At 42.6% G+C, this 13,258-nt stretch overlaps 1 long non-coding RNA gene across 1 annotated transcript in view; it reads right to left on the bottom strand.

The window, feature by feature from the left end:
* Nucleotides 1–11,551: 11,551 nt before the first annotated feature.
* LOC119466799 overlaps nt 11,552–13,258 on the bottom strand; it is a 70,077-nt gene continuing 68,370 nt past the window's right edge. The window contains exon 3 of the long non-coding RNA XR_005195278.1: nt 11,552–11,656. This is a non-coding gene — a long non-coding RNA (uncharacterized LOC119466799). The remainder of the gene's footprint in view (nt 11,657–13,258) is intronic.

Here is a 13,258-nt window from a genome sequence, read left to right as displayed (position 1 = left end):
AACATATAGATATGAAATATAATGTCAGATAGTGAGATGGGTCTGAAAGAAAAAAATAGAGCAAGGACAGGGAATAGGCAGCAACAGGGGTTACTGCCGTACTCAGCATCCACGGCTCACCCAACACTTCCCAAGACCAGGGCTTTTCTCAGGTTGTCAGTGCATTCCTTACTTTCTTCTTGAAAAGATGATGTAATTAAATCCAACACTACCACCATTCACTTGCCTGCCCAGTATAATAGTCATAGTTTCTGATATATGTATCTGTGAATTATATATATGAATACCAATTAATATATGTATTTTATGTAGGTATATATAGCACATATTATACATACCAATATGACATATTATATATCTTATATGAATTAATATATAGATTATATAGTACATATAAATAATATATAGTATATATAATATATACCAATTATATCCATCAATATAGATAGATTAGTCTCACACATGTGCATGAGTTTTGGCTCTCAGCACACAGCTGCATTTTCATGAGTTAAATTCTATGGGACACAGCCCCAGTCCATGTGCACCACAGGACAGGGAACATGATTGCAGATGTGACCGTTTGAATAAAGCAGCATGGTCTGGGGTGGTGTCCGTGGTAAAAGTTGTTTACATATTCTTTAGACTACTATAAATAATAAATGTGCAAAGTCAAATAATTATCACAGTGAGCTTGAGGTGAATAAGTCCATAGACCCTGTGGCTTAAGGAACCTTGAACCATCTTTGTATCTTCTCACGCTAAGACCAACTCGTCAACACTTCTCTGCCTTTCCTGGACTGTAATGAAAGTCCCTGGAAGACAAAGCTGTTGCCTTATTTGATATTCTGAAGCCCACGGTCATGGATGGGGTCTGGAACACTGAACACATGCAAGAATGGCACAGAGTAAATGAGACGAAGTGGATGCCCAGGATCATACAGCTGGCAACTGGCAGGTCCTGGGAGCCTCACCCTGCCCTCACCAGCACTGGAAGTCACTCTCAGCCCCTACTTCCAAAACATCTCCCTAGCTCAGCCTCTTGAGGTGTGATTGTGATGTTTTGCACAATTAGACGTGTTTCTTTTTATTAATTCTTATTCACATGGGTTGATCTGGCCTCCATGGTTGGACCATGGCTTCGATGTACCATTTCTTCATCTCTCCATGGTGGTTTGCCCAGCACTCAGCCTATAACTGACAGGCCTCCCAGATGTCCAGGCCTCCCAGCAAATGCGGACCTTGGGGACAGGTGGGCAGAATGCGGATCACTGCCCTGCTTCCCCTCCCATCTCATTCAACACATGCCTTCATCATAGAATCTTAATATCCTGGTGCTGAATGAGACCTCGGTGATCTAACCTGTGCTCACTTTGAAGAGATGCAGCCCAGAAAACACAAGTGACCATTTTAACGGCATAGAGTTCACAGAGCCTGAGGCTAAATCTCAGGCCCGGCTCAGGGCCAGCAACGTGATGTGGTGGGATTTGGGCAGGACTCTGGGGACACAGAGGGAATCAGAGAGCTGATGCCCTCGGGGAGGCCCAGCTGAGTGAAGGAGACAGACTCATGTGCAAAACACTGTAAAATTCAGTGACTGAGAGGGCAGTAGGGTTTGCACAGTGCTTACAAGATGCCAGGCCTCAGTGGCTGAGTTTGGTCCACCTGAACTACACGAAGGGGCTGCTGCTCACCTTAATTTGCATTTCCCAGGACATCTCCTTTCTAGCTGGACTCAGTGCCTCACTCCATTTGATGTTACCCCACATCTTCCCCCCATATAATTAAATGGCACCAGTGCAGACTGCAGGCAATCTCTAGAACCTGCTTGCTGGGCCTCCTGTATAAGGAAAATAGAAATTCTGATTCTTTTTCCCTTTGAGAAGAAGCCTTGTCCAAATCACAGAAAACAAGGTTTGATTCCACCTTTATAGACAAGCTCTGTGATAATTTTTCTCCCTATCACTTGTACACCTGCAACTTAGGCCCAAGATTATTATTACACAGTATAGCATCTATTAGATGCTTATTTACAAGCTGTCTTCATCTTAGCACTTTATCTCATGAGATTGGGAGATTTAAAAAGTACCACCAACACTTGTTAGATTAGGAAAAGATCCAGGCATTTCATATTCATCAGACAGTGCCCCAGAAGGGATTGAGAGTTGTTTATCTGGTAAAACCCCAACATAGGTGTGGCCCAGCTCCCTGCTCCAGCTCTAGCTGCACTCTCTGAACCTGCTGTTGATTAGGTGCCATTGACAAAGGTGCTGGAGCCACAAGCTGAGGTGCTCAGGGTTTGCCCATAAATTAATCAAAGAAAAGATAAACACTTTTGCAGGATAAGCATATTCTCATGGTGGAAAGCAGGGTTTGTGTTTTCCAAACTTGTTTTAAAATTACTTATGAAAATTTATTTTAGAAAAAAACATTTATAGGAAGAATGCTGTGAATTGTGAACTTAAGGTGTAAACACCAGTAGCTGAGCTTTATCTTTGAGACTTTGAGAAAAGGGGAAAATCAAATACAAAGACCTTCCTATCAGTTGCTCCAGAATCAGAACAGAAAAGAGTTGTCTTTGTTTTCCTCCAGTATATCAGACTTCCTCATACACACCTTTGTCTCATTTACATTATGCTTCAATCCTTATCAAAAACTTCTGATGGCTGTGGGAAGGTCTACTGGAAATAGAAAATACATTCATCTCACTGGCCAAGGCAAATCAATTCATTGTTATGGCTCAAGGGAGCTCTACTTGGGACAGAATCTGGGGTTTAGCAGGAAGGAGTGCCAGTATTGATTAGTGATGTCTGCCATGGGCACATGCTAGGATTGAGAGACATGTACGTCTTATCTCTGCTGCTCTGACTCATTAATAAGTCCCAATTCCACAGAGCAGTTCTTCTTTATGGTGAAGAGAGTTGATATGCTCTGCCCACCATCAAAGCTGCATGGCAGGAGTTTAAAGTGTGAATCAAGCCCCAAAATATCAATGAAAGTCCCCTTCTCTCCTAACGTACACAAAATAAATATGTCTCTGGGAAACAGAAGACCTTAGGGCCTTGGGGAAAGAGCAGATGAAAGACTTCCAGGAGAGGAGACAAAGAAGCACGTGGTCATATTTACTGGGCAGGTGGAGCCGAGCTGGGAGGCTTGCAGGTTTACACTGGCTTATTCCAAGATTTCCCTGAATTATGCAGAAACAATTCCAGAGTGTTAGTTCTTAATTAGAGATGCCAAAGACAGAAATTAACAAACAATCTAAATTAATACTGGAATCATAGTGACATTGACGGGAACAAAAGTTTGAGAATGCAGCGATATCTGTCCCTGGCCAACAGGAAATACACGGCACATATCTAATTAGAATGGAACAATAAGAGTCCAAATTACCAGCATAAAGGACGAAATTAAGCAATAACATCCAAACTGCCTGACAACTTATTCTTAGCTGTCTGGCTCCTAGTGATGAGCAACGGAAAGAAATCTATGCACCGAAATAGAATGACAGAGTTTTTTTTTGTTGTTTTTTTTTTTTTTTTGGTAGGAATTTTTGCCAAACATTGCTAAAGAAAAAAGAAGAAATAGCCTTAAACTTCTTTTGAATTTTTCTACATGTTCTTCCAAATATAATTCAAATCAGTCAGAAGATTTCTTTGGAAGCCCTTAGCAGACAAGGACCCTTTCCAGATAAATAAATCCGGAGTCTGTTCTGAACCCTTTTCCTTCACTTCCTCAATAGCTGTGGACTCCTCTGGAACACTCTCAACTCCATTCTTGCCTGTGGCTGAGGCTCTAGCTTCTGTTTTGTTTACCTGATCCTACAGTGCACAATGTTAAGGATAGATAAGACTGACAGTCCCTAGGCAGAATGTAGTCACAGGCCCTTTCCAATTAAAAAGGTAACTAACAGGAGCAGAAAATCAAACACCGCGTGTTCTCACTCATAGGCGGGTGTTGAACAGTGAGAACACATGGACACAGGGAGGGGAGTATCACACACTGGGGTCTGTGGGGGGAAACAGGGGAGGGTCAGTGGGGGGTGGGGAGTTGGGGAGGGACAACATGGGGAGAAATGCCAGAGAGAGGTGAAGGGGAGGAAGACAGAAGATCACACTGCCATGTGTGTACCTATGCAACAATCTTGCATGTTCTTCACATGTACCCCAAAACCTAAAATGCAATAAAAATAAATAAATAAATAATAAAAAAGTAACTAATTTGCTTTACACTGCTACACAAGCAAATGTTATTCAATTGCATGAGACTTTCAAGTCAAAAATCTTCCATAAAATCTACATTTCCAGAAACATCTGTTTTTAAATGAGATGGCAGTATGAAGGAACTGTTTGTCCATTTTTAGGTACTGTGAACTTGGACATACAATAGGTTAATATTTATTCAAAACACACTGTGTACACATACTTAAAATCCTTTCTGTGCTTCAGTTTCCTGAGCTGAGAAATGGGATAATACATATACTGCTGCATCTACTTCATGGAAACGTTGTACAGATTGAATGCTGGAACGTGTTTTTAAAAAGTAGAACGGTGTCTGGCACAATACCACTGGGTGTTATAACGGCGGTGTTGTCCTTGTTGCTATTACTGCATTTGACTAGACCATGGGGATAGAAATACTTACAAGGCACGGTGCCGACCTCCGGGGGCACATGCATCAACATACACAGGGACGTACAAAGTGCTGAGTCGCTAATATGTCTGTACAGGAGGATGGAAACACAGAGGTGAGATTCCGTAGCAGGGAGAGCAACAGGAAGGTGGCTGCACAGAACAGGGGGCACTTTAGCCGAGTCTGAGGGTGACTGGGAAGTATCCAGGTGCAGGAATGGGCCAGGATTCCCAGTGCAGGCAATAGCATGAACATAGGAAAACCATGAGCAAAACCTTATCCTACTTTGGTACCTAAGCAGGGTCTAGTGTGTTGGCAGTAGAGGAAGCATCCCACGGGAGATGAAAACTTTCCCTGTGGAATCAATCCTCACTCCTTGACCCTACGCTTCAAGTTCAGCAGATCCCACCTCCAGCTGCAGAGGTAAGTATGTGACCCAGGCATGGCCAATCCACCTATTCTATTACATGGCCACAGATCTGTGAGATCAAAAGTGGCCATGGGCATGAGACTCTGTGTTCTTTAAACCTGGAAATATTGTGGGAAGCACTAGGGAACAGAATCTTCTTTTTTGTGAACCTGAATGTGAAATGATGTAAACCACTTAGCTGCTGCAGGTGACTGTATAGAAATATCTATCTGAGAATAAAGACAACATACAGGGATATCAGAAATAAGAGATGGAGAGTAACCAAATCCTAATGAGCCTTTGGATCCAACTGAAAGTCATTATGACCTCTTCTAGTTACTTGTCCAATATGCTTTTCTTTACTGGCTCAAGCAAGTCATATTTGGATTTCTGTTATTTGCAAACAGGCAAACAGAAGGCCTATAAATGACCAATGAGGGAATTGAAGTGATCCCTGCCAGATCACACTACCTATCTGACTGTCCAGTTCTGTTCCACCTGAATACTGATTTCTTTACCTCAATGAATGTAGTTCAAATGTGCCTCTAGAGGACTAGCTCCAAGAAATAGATTTCCTTCCATATTTTAATCTGAAAATTCAAAACCTTGAGGAAACCTCATCACAGAGCCCTTTTGTGGCTGCTGAAAAGCAGCTCAGAAAATGCAGCTGCTCTATCAAAACTGCTGATCTTCACCAGAGGTGACACTGGGTTCTATTTAGTAACCAGTTTTCCAGACGTTGCCAGACAAGCAGCAGGAGAGCTCATCCATCGGAAGATATTCTGCCTTAACCACTGGAAGGCTAAGCTTGAAAACAAGGTGTCTCCCTGGGGAAAGAAAGGCTTTTGCAAGCAAATGTCCTCTTCCTAGCCCTCTGGCATCTCATTGCTAGTCCGGCTGATACTGGAGGCTGAGAAACTGAATTATTGCAGGGATAAGAAGGAGGGCACACCATCTTTGAGGTCCGCGTGATTCTACTCTTTATTTCTCTCCAAGAGTAAAGATGCTCATCTCCTGCTGGTGATGTGTGACCAACTTCTGAGGCTCTGGGAGCCATAATTCATTGACAAAAATACAATTACTAATCCAATAAAAACATGAGCCAACAAATTAGAAAGATAGGTCCTCAAAGATTACAATAGAATCTTACTCTAAAACCACATTATCTGTCCTCTCTGTGAAGACGTACAAAGAAACTTGAGAAAGCTAGGAAAAATGTCTTCCTACTCTTTTTTTACAAAGTAATTTACAAATAGTTTGAAAAACGTCCACTACCAACTGATTCCTCTGACGGGGACTATAGGAATGACATCTTGATACTGGCTCATAAGAACCTACCCTAAGCAATTCCTGCACAACTAACAAGCAATGCTCCGTGTTTAAGATTACAGGATCTGGTGCCAGTCTTTTCAGATTGAAAATATGGTTGCTACACTCACAGTTTAGTGGCCTTAGCTGAATTAATTAACCCCCTCTACACCTCCATCTCCTTATCTATGGACTGCGAAAGGTAGTATTTTCTATCTCAAAGGATTGTTATGAGAATTAAATGAATCAACACTTGTAGTAGCTGGCACATAATATGTGTTAGCTATCAATATTCACTGTTTAATTAGTGTTAGTTATCAATATTCATTAGCTAGAGTGTAAGCTCCCAATAGCAGAGCCATGTCCATTCCATCTTTGTGACTTCCACAACATTTTGTACACTTATTTCCACATTATGTATGTTCAATCAGTATACCTAGATTCAAATCACTCAATATGATCAAGAGAAGACTTGGTTCATAGCATCTTAGAACTCAGGTCCACGTCTACAGCCATTGCCAAATCTGTTTGACGCATAAGCCCCTTCTGCCTCTTTTTGAAGACTTTCAGTGATGTTAAATCCACTAGGGATAGTCCAACAAAGATTGAACAGCCACTCTGGGGGTTTATTTCACCTCTGGATTCATTCATTTCTAAGTTCAAAATGCTGGTTAAGCACCATGTATACACCAGGCACTGTGCAAACACAGGGGGCATTTGATTAGTAAAGGGACATAGCCCAGACTCCGTGGGTCCTTCAGTCAAGTGGGGTTTAGAAGACAGAGAGGAAGATATGGCTATGGATGTAACATAAATGCATATGTAAGATTTACTGATGTCGTGGACGTCAAGCGCTGTGTGATCCTTTTATTCTTTCTTTCTTTCCCAAATTTCACTGGCATTGCATCATACAACATTTAAACTAGTTAATGATAATTCATTTATCAGTGCTCAAACTATCTGTAGGTTTCCACCTGACAACAGTTTGTTATCAGAATACATGAAGAAGTATAAAATAGAGAAGGAGAAATGTAACTAATCTTCATTGTCTTCCAAATCCTTCTTATCTGCGACTCCACTCAACACTGCCTGTGAAACCAGTGTATGGTGAGAACCATGCACTGCCCCATAAAATTTGCACATGGGTCAAATACAAGAAGAAATTAAAGACAAAAACCAATTGGCCTGGGAACCTCTAAAAGCCTAGGTATTCTCCAAAATATTTTCAAGGATTTCTTGGATGAGTGTCAGTTCTGTGTCGTGCACTGCCATTTGAACCGATCTCTAGAAACTGTAGCTCTGTGGCTTAGCATTGTCAATGCCCATTGTATAAATGAGGAAACTGGGCTTGGAGAAATTTAAGGAATTTTCCCAAGATCAAATACATAGAAGCTAGAACCAGGATTTGGACCAACGTTATCTGTCTGAAACCTTAACCAAAGAATTCAGGGGCTCTGCATTCTTTTTCTTTTAAGAAAGCTGAAAATGGTTCCTTTTTAACTTCCCCTATTGGAATATAAAAAGCACAAACCTACTCCATCTTCTACATGATGGTCCTTGAAAGACTTAACAAGAGCTGTCATGTCTCCACCTGTACCTTACCCCTGGACCCCTTCTTCTCAGCACCAGGCTGAACACTCTCACTTCCTTCAGTCATTTCTCCTGTGACTTGATTTCAAAATCCTTCAGCCCACAGACACTCTTCAGCGGAACACAATCTAACTTCCCATTGTTCTGCTTATGACCTAGAAAGAATTCGCTGTTGGACTGACAGAGCGAGGGCTATCATTTTTTGCTCATTTTTGAAGGAGACCAGTGTAAAAGAAATAGCTCACATCACTCCGAAATCTACTGTCAGAAAGCCAGTAGCATAAATGTGACAAGAAATGACAAGTGCCCCTCTCCCTCCATGTGGGAGGTGAGAGGGAGTGGTGGAGACTGCAGAGAGCTGAGTGGAGAGCCTCTGTAGACAACTGGTCCACTCCAGACGATGCTGACAGGCAGAGCACGGGTTCAGGGCAACCTGACCACATGGTGTTTCAAGAGGAGCTGGGAATCCAGATGTGAAATTAACAATGGTTGCATGCTGGAAATGGATGCCAATTTTAAAAAGTCACACACACACACTCACACCCTTCTGGGCCATATATGGCATGAAGTCCAGCAGCATTACCTGTGCTGGGGCCACGTTCTGATTAATGCTGGTGAAGATCACATCAGTCTCATGGCAGCCTCTTCAATTGACTCATTGGATTTTACTACTTATAAAAATGTCAAGATTTTTTCACATAGATGTTGCTGTTATGCTGTAATGAAAACTTTCTTAACTGAAAGGTAGGACTTTTTGTCCTTCTTCAACTTGCCAGACTAGGTTAAGTTTCCAGTCTCTGAAAATTGTTTTTTTCTCCCAGGTTCTGGACTCTGTCAACTGCATCCTCTGTCTTCCCCAGTGTTAAAACATGCTCTCTGAATGAAGAGGCCCCCAAAGAGGCTTTGTGTGAGCAATATGGCTGTTTATTCACCGGGGTGCAAGCGGACTGAGGCCGTAAAGGGCGTCAGCAGTGGGCAACAGGATAGGAGTTGGTTTTATAGGTTTGGGGTGGGCAGTGGAAAGTTACAGAAGTTACAGCTGGTGGTTTGCGGAAGCTGGGGTTGGGGCTGTTGGTTTGCAAGCTGAGAGGGGGTCATAGGTTGTGGAGTCATGAGATTGGCCAAGCCCCGTTACAAAGTCCAATGGCCTTGTCAATTGATGCTGGAATAAGAAACAATAGAAGAATGTTTCAGGTTAGTTAGGCACGGCAGGGGTTGATTGTTTCTTCCAGGAACTCATCTGAGGTGTACGTGCAGGTCACAGAGATGACCACACCGGTCATGGCATGGTCAGACCTTACATTTCTGTCTTTTTATATTAGTAATACAAAGGAAAAAGAAATGAAGAGTGGGGAGCAGTGGAATATTAGGAAGACCAGCATAGAGGGTGGATGGGGCGATGTTTTTTAGGGCTTTTTGAGCAGGATTGAGGGTAGTCTGGAGACCTAAAAATGGGAAAGAATTTAGACTGTTGGGAGATCTCGGGGCAAGGACTAATATTGTGGGGTTATTAGAAGGAGAATTTGTTGTATTAACTGGTTGGTTATTGCTTGTTTATGATTTTGTAGGAAATGAGAGAGTAATTGGAAAACCCAGGGTCCAAATAAGAGAAGGAGAAAGATAGTATCAGAGGATTGAGGATTGGAGGAAGCCATGACTCCCAGTTAGAGAGTGTCCAGCCAGGACAGCCAGGTCCAGAATAACCATTTGCCTGATGGGCGAGCTTTTGGGCTCTGTCTTTTAATTTGTTGATGGTATCATATATAAAGCTGGACTGGTTTACATAAAAACAACGTTCTCCATTTAGGAATAGGCAAAGATCTCCTCTTTCAGCAGTCAGTAAATCAAGACCTCTGCGATTTTGGAGGGCAGCTGCAGCTAGGGAGTTTACTTGGGCTTGAAGAAGGGATAGTGATTGAGTTAATTCTGCAGTGCTAGCAGAGAAATCATTAGCCTCCAAGTTTGGTGATTTGCAGGCTCAATATGTTCTCCTGGAGATCAAGCTTCCATTTTTTGCCAAGGAAGTCCCATATTCACACAGCTGTAACAGTGACCATGAAGCATATAGTGACCACTTTCCAAAGTCACATGGGGGAGTGGGTATTTTCAGTATGTTTCTACAGAGTGGGGACAATCAAGTACAGTGCGTAGTGGAATCCAACTTTCTATGAGCTTGGATTTGCCTCTCTTAGGGTGAAATCTTTAGGTCAAGAGATTGAGGTCTCTACCTGTGGGCCTCCACACCAGGCTCTCTGGAGGGGACCTGTAGAGGCAAGTCATTTGTTTGGCCCATAGTAGCATCAGCCTGCAAATACAGTCTTTCTAAAAATTCTTGGCCCCTTTAGTGACAATGCTATGGCAACTCTAAATAATGAATATTATCAGAGGCAAGTGAGGAAAATGAGTCATCAATTTTATTTTGTTCCTGGGCAGATGATTGCCTATGACATGGCCCAGACTTTTAAAAACTCCTAATATGTAAGGGCTTTGGTTTGTTTAATTAAACCTACCAGGATTACCAGAACTGCCAAGAGCCCCAGGGCAGGACTGCGTACAGTTGTTAAGATATTTCCCCTTCTGTCTCAGGGAGAATTAACTTTCAGGAAACAGATTGTATAAAATTGGGGTTTCCTAAGGGTTATTTCCATTATCATTTTAAAAATTATACTTCACAGAAACGTCATTGCTTCTTTATGGAAATCAGATCTGGCTTAAGGCACAGCCTCACTGGCAGCCTCCACCAAGCTGTGATCTAAAACATGAACAAATCGTCTGTTCTCAGATCTGTTCTACCATGGGAGAATACCCTACAGGCTTTTCTGTCTACCGAGAAGTTCTGAAGACTGAAACCAAGTTTCCCTGAACCTCTAAACAGGAGCGAGTGGAATGGCATGAAGAACTTAGCTCAGCATGATTGCATTTATCTAAAAGGAATGAATAGATTGAGCCTGGGGGTTCTCTTAGCAACTTAAAGGAGAAAAGATGATTCTAAAATTTTAAATTCTTTCTCCACAAGGTCTCCCTTAGAAAAAAAATAGACGGAAATACTAAATTGGGTTATTCAGATACCTGCAAAGAAAAATAAAATGAAAAAGGGCTGGACTCTGAATGAATTTAGGATCATAAATCCAGCTAATTGGAATAAAAGTTTTAAAAAATAAAAATAAACAGCAGAAATGTTCCATGGCCCAATTTTCTCAACTGTGATTGTATCCCACTGGTAATCCTTATATTAGGTGAGTTGTCACATGGATGAATGTTTTTTAACAGCCATTGAATTTCATGCATATAGGGAGCCAGGGAAGGAAGGAAGGTGGAAGGGAGGGAGGAAATTCTTTCTGCTGGAGATTAAGGGTCAGGGACTCCCCTTTCCAGGGAAAGGAAGGCAGCATCGCCTGCTGCAGCCACCTGCTGATTCCAGGGTGTCTCTGCCGTCAGCCGTCTCCTCCTTTGTGAGGTCATTCTGGCCTCCAGCCCTTCAGAGCATGGGATGCTCAATCAGAACAAGACCTTGGAGACAAAAGAAGTGGCGAAAAAAGCTGTGAACATTTAGGACAGCTGTAGATAACAGCTTACCTTAATGACGTCTTCGTCAGCAGACTTGCATTCCACAGGCTCAGACACGTCAACCACAGAACCATCCTCCTGAACACCCACGACTTTGACGGGAACCGAAACAGGCTTTCCGGTGAGAATGGCGGTGTTCAAAACCTCGGTGTCCTAAACAGGAGAGGAGTGGGCTCAGATCAGCAAACACGCACACCATGGGAGCGAGGGAGAGCGGGGTGGCCACCAGGCTCCCTACTGCCTTGATTCTCATTCTGCAATTTAGACAGTTGTCCGAAGGGAGGAAGCCAAGAAGCTCACACAAAATGGAAGGTTCTAAACAAGTGGATGGCATCCCCTCCTGGGCGGAGATCATCAAACCTGATGGTTGGTTGGAATGTCTTCTCAGTCCCCAGGCGCAGGGTCATCCTCCCCCTCCCTGACCTCCACTCCCTCTCCCTTACCCCACCCCTGCCACCCTCCATCCCACAGACTCACACATAGCACATGAGTTCCTTTCTGTATTTTTCAAATCTTGGCTCAAGGATCATTTGGGAAGTGACTGCCTATTTTCTCACTAACACAGTGAAAAGAGACTTCATCGTGATTTTAAATTAGGAAAGACAACAGCAAAAACAGCAGAAGAGCACTCGTTGAACATCACAAGCCTCTGCACACCAGAGCTGACTGCCACACCCACCACCCCAGCATCTCCAGAATCCCCAGAGATCTCCCTCTAAAAGCACAAAGTGATTCATTCCTTTTCCAAGCACAAAGTGATTCATTCCTTTCTTCCTCTGATGATCTCTTAGGGGTTTTGTAGTTTATATCATCATAATTTATCTCAAATCTATCTACTTCCTTCATTCACCCTACCAACTCCCACATTAGCCATAATCTCTCACATGGACAACTGATCCCTGTGTGCCTCTTTACAAGAAAGATGCTCTTTTAAATATATACATATATATAATTCAGATTATTTATCTTAGCTGAAAACAAGCTAATAGCATTCAACCTCTCATAAGGTAAAATCCAAATGTGCTGACATGGAGTGGTCCATCCCCAACCCACCTCTCTAGCTCTCTCTTGCTCCTTTCTCTCTGTCCCTCACTGCAGTTTTCTTAGTTCTTCTAACAGTGCAATGTAAATTCTGTCTTCTGAGCTTTCACATGCAGAGCCCTCTCCCTAACACACCTGGCATCCTTTCATCCTTCAGGTCTCTGCACGCATGCCCATTTCTGAGGAAAAGGACGTGCCTGCCTGTTCTTGGTGTGAATTAAGACATTCCTATTATGTTACTAGATTTCACTGTCTTTCCCTGCATGGTTGTTACCAAAATTGCAATTATATAATAATTTTTATGTTTATGATTCTTACCATTTAGACACAATAGACTCTACGCTCCACAAGGGTATCTCTGCTGAAAACCCAGGATGATACCTGGTGTGTGAAAAGCAGAACAGAAGAGAGGGCACATGTATGGGCTCTGGGAACGAGAACGCCTAGTTTTGAAATCACTCCCCTTCCTCTGTTTCAGTGAAGATTGTATGTATATGTGCTGGGGGTTGGGGGATGAGCATAAGAGATTAAATTTTGGTCTGTATTCTCTGCATTCTTGTGCCCTTTGCTTCTGATTCTGGTGACCCTGTTTATTCACACATCCAAATCCTGACAGTAAATCACAATCACAGAAGTGTTTTCTCTAACTCCTTCCTTGTGCCTTACGATGGGCACTTCAGCTAGGCTCTGCTTAACTACAACTGTTACTTTGTT

This window comes from Cebus imitator, unplaced genomic scaffold (assembly GCF_001604975.1).
Source record: "Cebus imitator isolate Cc_AM_T3 unplaced genomic scaffold, Cebus_imitator-1.0 Scaffold230, whole genome shotgun sequence".
Lineage (NCBI taxonomy): Eukaryota > Metazoa > Chordata > Mammalia > Primates > Cebidae > Cebus > Cebus imitator.
The sequence above is the reverse complement of the archived record's forward strand: the minus strand, read 5'-3'. Positions and strand labels throughout refer to the sequence as shown.